The sequence below is a fragment of the Pleurodeles waltl genome, chromosome 2_2 (assembly GCF_031143425.1).
Source record: "Pleurodeles waltl isolate 20211129_DDA chromosome 2_2, aPleWal1.hap1.20221129, whole genome shotgun sequence".
NCBI classification, from domain to species: Eukaryota; Metazoa; Chordata; class Amphibia; order Caudata; family Salamandridae; genus Pleurodeles; species Pleurodeles waltl.
In genome coordinates, this window is record NC_090439.1 from 399074698 (window position 1) to 399088902 (window position 14205).

The 14205-nt window shown below is 43.4% G+C and overlaps 1 protein-coding gene across 2 annotated transcripts in view; it reads right to left on the reverse strand.

The window, feature by feature from the left end:
* Positions 1-14205, reverse strand: part of CCDC102B (coiled-coil domain containing 102B) — a 561597-nt gene that overhangs the window by 295068 nt on the left and 252324 nt on the right. The gene's annotated exons all lie outside the window — the stretch shown is intronic.

Below are 14205 nucleotides of genomic sequence, written 5' to 3' on the forward strand. Positions count from 1 at the left end.
TGTTCCAGACTTGAAGGTACTCCGTGGACCTCTGCAGGTCATTCTGTTTTCATTCTGCGCAGCCAAAATCTTGGAAACAATCAGAGCACAGTCCAGTATGAGTAATGCACAAAAGAAAGAAAAAAAGATACTCGCCCAAAGTCAACAGTCGGTCTGTTCTGTTTAGCTTGAAGGTAGTGTTCCTCACTGATTTCTGGCAGCGCAAGCATCCTCGTTGAGTTTCCAAACACGGAACAAGCACTACCTAATTTCAGAACACTAGACGAACGAAACTTTATATGTTATGGTTCTTTCTCATATGAGGTCATTACATATCGAGGTGTGACATTCCAAGGAACATCATTCATAAGTACTACTTCGCCTTTTTTTCAACAAAATGCGAAGCCAACAGCATAGGGGATCATTCTACAGCAAACAGCTTCCTGTCCAAGTTAGACTATTTCTAAGCCTAGTATTGGAAACTGAAGCACCTATCTGGCAACGTAATTTATCTTACTTCCTTTCTGCAGCTCACCACTCTCTCCCGTGTTTACACCCTTGCTTCCTTTTGTTAGGTAATAGTTGCCTTTTCTAATACTGTTTCTATGAAATATCTCTGTGCTCCTAAGTACAGATGGGGCCAGATGCATGAAGCATTTTTGCATTCGCAAACAGTGCGAATGTCTGTTTACAAATGTAAAAATGTGTTTTCCGATGTATGAAAGGCATTCGCAGTGCGAAAATAAGAAATCGCAAAAATAGAGATTTTTTGCGAATGAGACATAAATTAGCGCGTTGCAAACAGTGCATCGCAAATAGCGATATGATTTACCAAATGGCAATTTGCGAAACGCTAATTGCGATACAGATTAGCGAATCGCAGATAGCGATCCACTAAATCGTGATGCTATTTGCGATATGCAGATTGCGACACGCAAAAACGGATTCGCAATGCGATGCATTAAAAATTAGCAATTTGCGATTATTCGCAGAATGGCCGTTTGCACATGCAATTTACCACGAACTAAAACCAGGTGATAACCAGGTGCAACCTATATAAAGAAGCCCAGAATGCCTCAGCTCCTCTTCCACAATGGCTGCACTCTACGTCATGGCAAGGAGAATGAGGATCTTGGCAGGTTTGAGGAGAGAGAGGAGGAGATAGGAGCGCATTTTCAGAGTGCGCATAACCCTTTTTGACCAGAATGAGGAGGAAATTTATGAGAAGTACAGGTTAAGCTCAGCCATGATACTTGACCTGACAGCTGAGCTGCAACCCACGCTGCAGCGCACAACACACAGGACCAATAGCATACCCATCCATTTGCAGGTATTAGGCTCCCTGCACCTACTAGCCTCAGGGAGCGATCAAGGGATCATAGCAGCAGCTGGTGGGGTATCATAGAGTGCCCTCTCTAGATTTTTCAACGCATTTCTCAATGCCATGCAGAGCAGAATACAACTCTACATAATTCTCCAACACCCCACAGGCATTACAGCAAACTAAAGTTAATTTCTACCAGATAGCACAGTTCCCACATGTCCTAGGTGCCATCGATGGGACACATGTAGTCATCTGTCCACCATCGGCCAGCGAGTATGTGTATCGCTACCGTAAACACCACCATTCTATGAACATACAGGTGATATGCAATGCCACCTACATCATTACCGATCTCGCGGACAGATACCCAGGGAGCACACATGACTCCTACATTTTTCGCCACAGCGGGATACACACAAGACTGCTAGCTAGGGAGTTTGGGGAAGGATACCTACTAGGTAATTTGACAGTTCAGAATAATGCATTGTAAGCGTGACGTAAGACAGCACATGTACTCATTTTACTCTCTGTGCATTCAGGAGACATTGCCTACACTGTGCACACCTATATGCTAACGCCCTACCTGAGCCCTGCAACTCCAGCAGAGAGGAGGTACAGTGCTACACATAGGGCAACGCGCAATGTGGTGGAGCGCACCTTTGGGCTGCTGAAGAAACGCTTCAGGTGCATATATAAGAGTGGAGGTGCACTACAGTACAGCCCAGAGACGACATGCAAAATTGTGGCCACTTGTGCTATCTTGCACAACATAGCAACCACCCAGGGCATACCAGTGGAACTCATGGAACCTGACTCAGATGAGGATGATGATCCCTTACCACCCCTTCTACCAGCAGACAGGACCAGTGCAGCAGAGGGCAGGCAAAGATGTGCTGACATCACGTGCAACCATTTTTGATGAAAGTAATGACAAATCCACTTAAATGAAATGTATTTCTGTAGTTGCCATCTTTATTACCTTGACTTCAGGTAAACAATGTGTCATTAGGACATAACTATTCACAATGGGCAGACAAACAATTCACAGTGTCACACTATTAGAATCATAGCATGACTGTATTTTTACATGTGTAGGTGGTCCCCTGTAGCCCTCAACATCACTTCTTACGTCCACACACTCCACATGAGTGCTCTGCGCCCTCGCTGGTACCTCTAGTAGCAGGTTCACATACAGTACTGTGTCTGGCACTGCAACGCCTCGGATCAATCAAAGGGACTGTCAGACTGCTGAGGCTAGAGGACTCCTCACTGTCCCCAACACCCAGTTCACTGGTTGTGGCACTGGGTGCTGTTTGCATGGTATCCAATACGTTGGTAATTTGCACCAAGCCCTGTGCAATGTCCCGACTGCAATGTGCCATCTCCACCTGTGTGGCAACGGCACATCGTGATATCAGGGATGTAGAACTTGCTAGCCGTTTGACAGATCTACAGGAGCTATCAAACCTTCCCAAATATTGGTGATGGCGTCTGCGCTGGCTGACGCGCGCCTGCCGTATCTCAGTGCAGAGATCCCCAATGGCCTGTGTCAACTCCTTGGTGTTTTCTGCAGCTGTTTGCTGTCCCTCAATCAGAGTCTTCAACTGCTTGTGTAGTAACCCCATATTGCTATTGTGGGACACAAACTGTCTGTGCATCGACTTCAATTGTTTGCATTGCAGGCGCTGCACCTTCAGCATGGAAGCTCCAAGGCTGCCAAAGATTGATTGGCCCACTCCTTCTACTGTGCACTATCTGCCTGCATCGTGGCGCCTCCTGAGGGGAGTTGACTGGCGCTGGCGCTGGTGCAGAGACTGCTGTCTCCCTGTGGGATTGGCCTCTGGTGGTGGTGTGGGTTTGTGTTCTGGCATCTCATCTGAGTCCAGATTATACTCTGGCAGTGGTAACACCCTTGCCCTGCGTCTAGTCGGAACAATACTAAATGACTCACCAGTATTAGAGTCAGACTATGGCTGTGTTTCTGCTTCGTCCACTTTTTCAGATCCTGCAGCAGCAGGGACCCAGTCATCTGCAGGGACAGGGTGCAGCATGTAAGGTCTAGCATTTATCACAGATTTCAACAGTGTGGCTTTAAATGTACAATTAAATTGTGTCACCCTGAGTCGTTTGTGGTGTTTCTCTATGTGGCTGACCACAGTCTTGCTATTTATGTTGTGTATTCACCTTAGGGTTGTGTACTACCACTCCCATAAGGCACTGTTGTGTTGTATCTAAGAAGTGACATGGACTACTTTTCACTGTGCATCAAGCTATGTTCTGTTTCCTAAGGGACATTTGTACATGCACATGTGGGGATACACATACTTACTGGCCTTACCTTTGCTGGTGCTGGATGTCACTGAGGTGCCAATGTCAGTTACACCACTGACAGCTTCTGGCAGCAATGTGGACTCCACCAGGTCTTCCATAGGGGTGGACGGTGTCTGGGTGGATGGTCCGCCTCTGGTGCTCCTTGCCTCCATAAGCCTGCTGGCCACCCTCTCCTTGGAACGGGACCGCAAGTAGTACCATTGCTTGCGTATCTCCTCCACAGAGCACTGTGCAACACCCACTGTGCACATTTTTGTCTGTCTGTCAGACCAGAGTTTCCGGTTCTCACTCTCAGGTACTTGGAGTGAGTTTTTCCAAATAGTATATCATGGTTCCCAAAAACCTCCTCAATGAGCACCTCCAATTCTGCCTCACTAAATGTTAGCTTCCTCTTCCTGTCTCCCTTCTCCTTCCAATTTCCAGCATTGGCCATGTTGCAGTTTGGTCCTGGCTTACTCACAATGCTCAGTCCCTGGTGCTGGGCTATGTCTCTCTCCCTGATCCTGTGGCTGTGGATCCTGGAAACAGCATGGGATGACTCACTTCCTGATTGTGATGTCATCAGGCTATTCCGCATTGCCGTTTTCACAATTTGCGATTTTCAAATTCTGAATCGCATTTTTTTTTGCAACTCGGTATTTGCATCTCGCAAATTGCGTTTGCGAATTTTAAGAAATCGCTATTAGCGATTTTCAATTTTGATACATCGCTTTTTGCATTTCTTAAATTGCGATTTCTTCAAAATCGCAATTTGAGAATCGCTAACTTGAATCTTGATAATGGTCTCGACTCACAAAGCCATTTGCGACCATAAGGAATAGCAATACAAAATCAGTTCACAAAAGTACACTCAATGGCAAGCAACCAAAGGACTAGTCAGAAAAATTTCCACAGACCCATCTATTTATTCTGTGCGGAGCAACCTGCAACACATCCACATCTGAAAACCTCCTACTGGGGAGTAAATGTGGAAGTGGCCAGGAGGAGAAGTTACTCATATATGTTGAATGTCTTCTCTGAAGTACGAGGAGCCTGGGAAAAATCAAGGAGGGGCACAGGGAAGGCCATGTAAATCCAACAATGTAGTGACAAAAGTGTCAGGCAGGCTTAAGTGTGCTGTAGGAAATATCTTATATTTACAAATCAGGCATAGGTGCACAAAGATTAAAGGGTTTGGTGAGTAACATGCTTTGGGTGGTTGGGGCTCACAAGGGCTCAACAACGTTTTTGGCTATACAATATAGATATACATAGGGGTCAGGATTAGGTTGTTCATCGGGATCAGGTTGTGCATGGTGTCAGGTGGATGTGGTTGGGTTACCGGTACAGACACTTATCCACAAGGTGTTTAAGAGGCATAACATACTTCTGCTAGTATAATAAGGGTCCCATCATCCAGGATCTGAAGGAGTTGTAGGACTGAGTTGCAGGATATCATTGTGCGACCAAACATTATCCCTAATTCATATTTATAAACATTACTAGTGCACCTTTAATATATGCAGGAGCATCCAGTCCTGGGGGTAAAAGACTAGGTTGTGACAATTTATCTATCTGTATGGCCATTAGATAGTTGTTCAGGGTCTTTAGACATGCTCATGGATTGCAGGGATCCTCCATGTTCTCACGTTTATGATGCAGAGTGTTGTGTTGTAAAAAGAAGCACTCCTAAACAGTGAGCCTTGTCCAAGGCAAACCTCCTGATTTATGTGGCCATCTAAGGAAACCACGTCTGTTCTAGGGATGACTGAGAAAACAGAAGCGTTGCACCCTACACAGGATTCATCTGGGCTACTTGCCAGGTTTGGTGTAGCAAGGCATGTCCTCTTTATCAAGGGCAAGCTGGTGTGACTAGCTTACAGAGTGTCTCCTGTAAAAGAATCATGGGAGGGACATAGTATTGTGACAACAGTTGGGAACAGACACACATGGGTTTAGTAGAGTATAAATCAATGTTTGTGGATCTAGGCCCACATCAGCCTCACTGATACTGGCACAACTTTGCCTTTAAAATTTTAGTTGAAAGAATGAATGTCACAGTAACACATTGGATTACATGAAAGTGTTAATTTCAACAACAAATGCAATGACATCACAAACAGTGACATGTAGACATTTGCTGGCCACATATAGTCACTGCCAGATATTGGGTCTCTAGTGGGCAGAGGTATGCACCCTGTCCAATTAGGGACCACAATCCTAGTCAGAGTAGGTCAGACTGTGCTCACCGTCTGGTAGCTTGACACAGAGCAGTCAGGCGTAAGTGAGGGGGCAATGTTTAAAGTATTTGTGCAACACTTGAGTACAGTAACACAGTGAAAGACACCACAAAAAAGACTCTACATCAGTTTAGAAAAATAGATAATAATTATCTGATTAAACGTGATAAAAATAACAAAAATCCAATAAGAAGTCGAGAAACAGGCATTCAACTATTCAGATAATTACTCTTTCAGGATTGCATGCACACTTGTTAATCAGGTGTTATATGATCCTGCTAGGGACTTGGTAAGAATCTAAAAAAAAGAACGGTATGCAAATAGTGCATTGTAGTAGATTACTACGAGTTTGATGCAAATGTTTGTGGAATGTTCAACACAAATGGCAGGTGCCACTCAGCCCATTCTCAGGATACAGTACCTTTGTATGAAGAAGTAAGTTTGGGGCGAGCCTCTGACAGAGATCCCAAGGCAGAGATGTCCTCTGACAAGCCATACTGCTTGAGCTGAGAGCTGTAATGACGTTGTCGCTGAACTTGGCATTACCCTGGAAATGCGTCCGGCCGGGAGTGCGACAAATTCGCTTTGTGCGTTGCTCCAAGGCAGGTGCTTCTCTCCTTCAGTATATACGTCCTCGCAGCATGGTCTCTGTTGTCTGGGGAACAGAGGATTGATACCTCGATGCAGTGATTTCCACAGGGTGAAGTGCTTGCCTCCTGCAGATGAAGTGCTGGTTTTCAGATGAAGCAAAATGCTCAGTCCCTCAAATTAGGCAGGCGAAATCTAATCAGTTTCTAAGTGCCAGACTCAGAGCCCTACAGCAACATTGGTACGGGGAAGTCTTTGATAGCCGTTAGTCGTCCAGGAACAGGGGCCAAGCAAACAAGCCCTTGGTATTACTTTAGGTTAAGAGGTTGTAGAGTAGGCTCAGCTCTTCCCACTGCAATATACAGCAGGCCAGCACAACATACCAAGTTGCAAGTGGTAGTCCCTCTTAATAGCACAACAAACAGCAGGCAGCAGACCAACACAGCAAAACAAATACCAAAGTGGCAGTCCACCCTTGGCAGCACAGCTCCTATTTTTAGCAGAGTCTCCTCGGTACCCAAAAGTGAACTGATTTGATGGGGTTTGGGGTACTGTACCAATACCCAAATGTGTCTTTAAAGTGCAGGAGATATCAAAGAGGCCTTGAAGATCACAAGGTCCTTTCCTTCCCTGGGTCCAGACACTCCACAGGGGGTATGCAGCCCTTTGTGTGAGGAAAGGCACAACCCTATTTATATATAGGTGTCAGCTCTTTCCTCCCTTCTAGACCAGGAAGTTCCATCAGCCTGATGATGGGCCGTCAGGGTGCAAATGTCAAACCCAAGCTCCCTTTGTGTGTGACTGTCTAGAGGGAATCCACAAAGCCCAGCTGTCATTTGCCCAAGACATGTATTCAGAGACAGGTATCTGCACAGGATGGTCAAAATAATAAAATGCCAGCCTTCTAAAAGTGTCATTTTCAGACCTGCAATCTAAAATCCAACTTTACTAAAATATGTATTGTAGAATCCTAAAAAAAAGCCAGCAAAAGTGAGGCAGAAAAACAGGAGGTCAGAGGGCAAAAAGTTAGGGAAAACCATACTAAGGATGCCAGGTTTAACACTCACCATATATACATGTCTATCTGGGGTAACGTGTTGGAGCATGTGAGCTTTTGGGAGCTAGTGTTCTCTAGATGCTATTATCATTGACACATTGGAAATTAACTGTTGCACATTACAAATTGGGGAGCCCATGTGACACAGTTTGTTAAGAGCAAACCTTTGAGTTGAAGACACCAGTGGTAGTCATAACAAAGGGTGAGTGTTGTGTGTGGACAATATAGACATAAGACACGTGGAAACATACACATGCAACATATATATATGGAAAGTGGATTGTTTTAGCTTCTATGTTATCAAATATCATGGAGAATTACAGGTAGTTTCCAGTACAAAAAAACACATACTGTAAAATCTACTTGTGTATGTTGAGGGAGACTTACCATGCTCTGTGAACTATCTGATCTCAGTTGCCAGTTCACATGGCACCACTGACAGGACAACACAAATGAAGGTGGTGGCAGGTGCCAACTGATTATGTGATATATAGATAGGAGTAGTGATATGTCTATCTTATCTGGCCTGACAATGGTGGTCTCAAGAACTGGCCAGATGCTTGCTGAGAGGATATGCATATTGAATTTCTTGAGACAGAGGCATGATCTGAGTTTTCAACCTAGCATAGCAGCACCCACCTGCATCTTGGAAAACCTGTCTTTCACATTTCTCCAATCCTCCTGCCACTTTTTAAATGTATGATCTACCACTCTAATGCATTCACCATCTCAGTCATATCTTCCAAAGTGGCTATCAATTCCACTTACTGAGGGTGTGAGGAAATATAAAAGTGAAGGGATATGCAATGGATACTAGCAATCATGATATGGCCCAGGGTTCCCCCACTACTTCCCACCTACAAATCCATATAAATCTACCAAGGGCCTCCATTCCTGAAAACTGCACACCTAGGGCAGTCCTCAGTCCTGTAGCATTTGTGAGCAACACTACTTCTTCTTACTAAAATGCCCAGCAAACATCAAGCGTTTCTTCACAAAAAACAGAATCCTCTCACATTTCTGAAATAGGGAATTTTGGAATTTCTCACAAACAGCAAAAATCTCACCACCCAGGGCTCCCTCACACTTCAACAGAGGAACATATCATACTGGACAGGAACAGGCCAAAATTTGGACCATGTGATGTCACTATAAGGTCAGTCTTCAGGTGGTTAAAAGTTAGGGTTATTCCTATTCTGAGCAATTAGGCCCCAAATACAGTAGACAGACCCTTTTTATCAAAAGAGATGGAAGGGGGGTATTGGGGATATGGCCATTTGACGGAAGACCTGGAGTTTTCTGTCATAGAAAAATAAGGAAATTCTGATTTTGACATTTTCAAAGGTATTCTGGATAATCAAACAAGCTGGTATTCACACAATCCACAACACCCTTGGTCGCTAGTTTTTGGAAATGTATGGAGTTGATAGATTGCGTGCGTACTGACCAACCTAAGGCTAAGTCAGTGGCAATTCGATAGTGGGCAGCAGCAGCACTTATTTCTGCCAATCAGGATTCTTTATCTCATCCCACAGACAGAAAATTAAGGCCCATATTTTTACTTATTTTGCGCCGCATTTGTGTAATTTTTTGACACAAAAGCGGCGCTAACTTTCAAAATATAATTGTATTTTGTAAGTTTGCACTGCTTTTGCGTCAAAAAGTATAAATATGGGCCTAAGTGCCAAAACAATTACACCTCAAAGTTTTATGCCTCTTCTGTTTTTCTGCTCTGCCCCAGCCCAGACTTGACTGCTGGTGTGAGGAATCCTTACAATGTCATCAACACTGACCTGCCCCTTCCATCCCAAGGCCCAAATCACATCTATACTTGCCTGCTTGGAGTTGCCATAAACCCATGGAGAAATTTCTGAAAGCCACCTTTGTAGCTGCCTGTAGAGCCCACCAGCAGTGATGAACGCCCACCAAAGCATTCCTATGAATTTTGAGCTTTCCTACTCCTTCTCCCTACAGACATTTTCCCTCCAACCCCCCACATCAGGATTTCATTCTCACCTGGCTGGGAGTGCATCCCTAATTGTAATGCCATGGAAATCTGTTCTTAGCACCTACACAAAATCCTGAATTCAAGGGTATGTTTCAGAGAAACATCTGTGATCAACAAACAGTGCATCTCTTCAGTTCACACCCCAGTGCGTACTATGCCAGTGCACACTCTACCTGTACTCTTCATACAAATGCAGACTCCACTGCCAGTGCATTCTGTGACATTGCTCCATAGACGGTGCCATAATATCACATATGGTACAGTGTGGATGACATAAGATCTCATTAGGCACAGTGTGGCAACCTAGTGCCTCAAAAGGTGCAATGTAAGTGAGGCAGTTTTAGTGACATGAAGCCTCATTGGGTTATCAACAGGAGACAGTGTGGGTAACCTTCTACAGTGTGGATATTATGGAGCCTCCTATGATACAGTGTGGGTGGAATGCTCCAGTGTACATGAAATATAGAGTTTATATGGTGCAGGGCAGGTAAAATGCTGCATTGCTGGTCATGGCTGGCTTTAACGCTGGTAGAGCCTGGTGGGACAATCTATTTTGGTGCCCCCATGACCTCCTTCTCATATTCCCTTACTACCACCCAAACAAATTGTCCCTTATTTCTCCATAGTCCCTCTCTCACATATATTTCACATGTTTTAAAGTGCAGGCAAATGCTGCCTTTACTAATCCATTCAGCTTTCCACATAAAACACAGATCTGCTCTTTGCAGCAGGCATATTAGCACATATTAAAGCGCTACTTATGGTGAGTCAAAACCGCCACTAGACAAAGCTCATAGCAGGCGTTAAAAGGGGTCATGCCATTGTTTTCAATGGCCCCCTATGTACTGTTCACGGTTAGCATCAACATTTTGGCGCTAATCCTGAACAGTACATCAATAGCGTCAGAAATTCTGATGATTTTGCTCCCTACCCTGTGCCATGGTGTGCCGTATTTTAAATACGGCACACACATGGTAGAGGCCCTAGGTCTCATGACAAGTGATTATAAGTGTAGGGTAAGGTAGTGAGTACTATAAAAAAAATCTTGACAAAGACCCTGAGCTGGACAGACACAAATGTTCATCCTCCACTACTACACCACTACTACACAAAATATTAGTTATACCACATGGAGGCTTCAAGTGTAATCCTAAATTAATTACTTTAACAAAATATGCTGGTTGCTAACTTTGTATGAAAAGTCTACCACAGTAACATTTCTTTGGTGAGAGTATGTTTCTTATAACCACTCATGCCCAGTTTCTTTATAATGAGGAAGATAGAGACTATTGAACTAAAGACATAGCGGCTTATTTACAAGCCCCTTACGTAACATCACTTTTTTTATGCTGCAGTGGCGCAAGTAGTCCCCTACACTCCACTACATTCACAAACTGGTGCCAGTGCGCCAGTTTGTAAAGCACTGCGCCACTTTATACCTGTGGCAGGGATAATGTAAGCAGGGTAAGCATCCCCATGTTAAAAGCCACACAGAACTGGCACAGTGAAATTTACTACATTTCAGTGCATTGTTCTGCACCTTCACTGTGTCAAACATGTAACGCCTGCTAAGAGCAGGCGTTAAACTAATGCAGGGCTTTTTAACATGGGAGCCTTCCAGGCATTGCTGGAGTAGCGTCATTTTTTTTTTACGCTAGTCCAGCAATGTGTCAGTTTAGCGTCACAGATGCATCAGAAAATCTGTGGAAACGTGCACCATGGAGCCCTGGATCATATATACAGTGCTATCATGGCGGGGTTAAGGGCTCCAGGGCTAGTGCAAGATAAGTGGTGCATTAATTTGGATGTGCTAGTTCCTTGTAAATGAGGCCCATGGTTTTTATTAATGTCAGCCTCCATGCATGAAAATTGTGCGCTCTTGGACAATCACTTATTGAACATATTTCTCTGCTACATTTTTTTTTTTTCAGATACAGGATGAAGTTGAACCAAAGTAAACACTGGTACAAAATATGTGATAAGAAAACGGGACTAGAAACAAAAGGTTCAAGAGATTTTTTCTATGGTGGAGAGATTGTCCAGGTTTATAGTCCACAAACTGAAATGTAGGGAAGTGAGAAAGTTATGGGCCTTGTATCAAAGAGTCCTGCACTATGGAGTTGTGTGGGTGACTCCTCCCTGCCACCCATTCTCAAACCTCATGTACCAAGTATTAAAGACAGAGCATTAACTTTTGATGCACAACGAGAGGGAGAGATTTAGAGGCTCAGCTGTACAACATGAAATTAGAAAACCTAGGATCAATCCCAACTTCCCTTCTTAACCAAATTGTGTGATCGTAGGCAATTTATTTATTCTTCCTTGCCTTCTTTTTTTTCATTATCACATATGAGAGCACCTTGAAACACAAAAGTTGAGGATGTGTGCTTCTTGTTTTTAGCATATGGTGACTAAATATCCTTCATTTAAAATGCCTAACAGAGAAATTAACATGGAAATGTAAATGTGCAGGTCTGAAACATGGTGGACAATGTGGCCTACATTCATATTTGACATAGTGTTTTAACATGAAAGATATTTTGAATATATATTCAAATGAATTACTGACAAGAATTATTGTTTAAAGTATTTTATTAGATGAATATTAGAATTCAAAGTATTAAATGAACATGAATGCATTGTACTTATATTTATTTAAATAAATGTATTAACATGAGTTACATGTGTGCAGAAAAATACATGCTTAAACTGTTCCAATATGTGGTAAACAATCCTACAGTAAAATAATTTGCTTTGCATAATGATTTAAAGTTTAAGGTGCACAATAGGTTTTATATGTATTCAGTTGAATTAGGGTATATGTAGGATTTCTTAGCTTGACTAGGCCTGCAGTTTTATTTTTGAAGCAGTAGAAGAAAATTACTTGTTTAAACTGTTTCCCTCTGACCTGAATTATTTCCTAGGTTGATGACGTCATATTGAATGTCCTAATGTATTAAAGACTGAGAACATGTTTCGACGTTACAAAATAACAATATTTGCTCTAACTGATCAGCAAGACCAGAAACTTTAATGAATCTCTTGTGACAATTGTTTAGTTTATCCTGTCTACTGTGAGAGAAGATCCTGATGTTGCAATCAACTAGAAAATGTAATATTTTGGCAAAACTATATTAATTTACTGAAATGATCATCTAAATTTCCCTGAGAAAATCCAGAATAGTTGCAAACCTGATGGTGTCAGCGGCTACCACTGGATGCTGAACCTTGTGCCTACGATGAGCTGACCTGGAGGAAAAATCACAAGCCTGTGCACATTTCTAGTTAGGGAGATACTTTTGGAAGTTCTAGGGAGTCTGCTACTGTCTTGGAGTCTGCTCGAATCTGGTGAAGGCTGCTGCTGTCCTCTCCACCTCCTGTCCCTCTCTAAGCCTTCTGCCCTATTTGATCTTAACATTTTGGGTTTCCTTTAATTCTAATTACCCTGTTGTTTATGCTGTTTAGTACTAATATGTCAAATCAATTCTCCTGTCCTATGTGCAGCCCGGGTTCTGCACTTTCCTTATGTTGCTGTCTACTGACGGCATGAAAAGGTCAACGGCCTGCTCAACAAAACTTTTCCATCTGCTGTCCCTTGAGGAGAGGTATAACTAAATGTGGTTTCTTGTTTCTGTTTCAGCTTAGACAATTACACCAGCATATTTTTATAGAAAGTAACTCCAGTTAGATGACATTCCAAATTATTTTTGTCTTCTTTTTGTTTTGCCAGCACGTGTAGTCCAGCCCCACACATGCAAGTCCAAATTGTGTTAGACTTAAGGATGGCCCAGCTCTGAAATTGAATGTTATACATTGAATTCTGATGATTTACTAATGTCACCATCATCTGCATTGAAATCTGAAGTGTGCATGTTGCAGTTTCTCTAATTTATGTTATTCTTTTGGAGTGTTTAACAGTACTGTTGTTTTGCAGACTTAGGCCATCATCATGACATTGGCGGTAAATCCTGTTTACCGCCACAGTGACAACCGCCAGCATACCGCCTCGGTTGCGAATATCCGTTCGCCATATTATGACACACACACGCCAATCTGACAGAATACTGCGACATACACAAATCCGCCAGCCCAAGGTCAGTGCTAAAGTGCCGGTACCAACACCCATACCATTACGCCAACAGGCCAACACCCAACACATCATGTCCCAAGAATCACCATGGCAGACATTCATTGGCGATAAACCATTGGCGGTACACACCGGCGCGCTCAGTATGTACTCCCAAATACTAAACTACACAACATTGGCCAATACCAAATACAAACACCTGACACTGATACACACACCACACCCACACGCCCACAGCACTATAAAACACACACCCACATTACCCACAACCCTTTACGAATACAAATTATTGACACCAGACTGACACCAAGACCACTGCAACAACTAGACACGTATACCCTTACAACCATCACGCACCCCACTTCGCACACCCAACCACAGTACCCAACACCCACATACTTACACACACCACACAACACCCATGTCCCCACAAAGGCACACCCATTTCACAGATGAGGATTTGCAGGACATGGTGGAGGAAATAGTCAGGGTAGAGCCACAGCTGTTTGGAGCACAGGGACAGCAAATATACATTGCCAGGAAGATGGCTCTATGGTGGAGAATCATGGACAGGGTGAACTCCATGGGACAGCATCCGAGAACAAGGGCCGA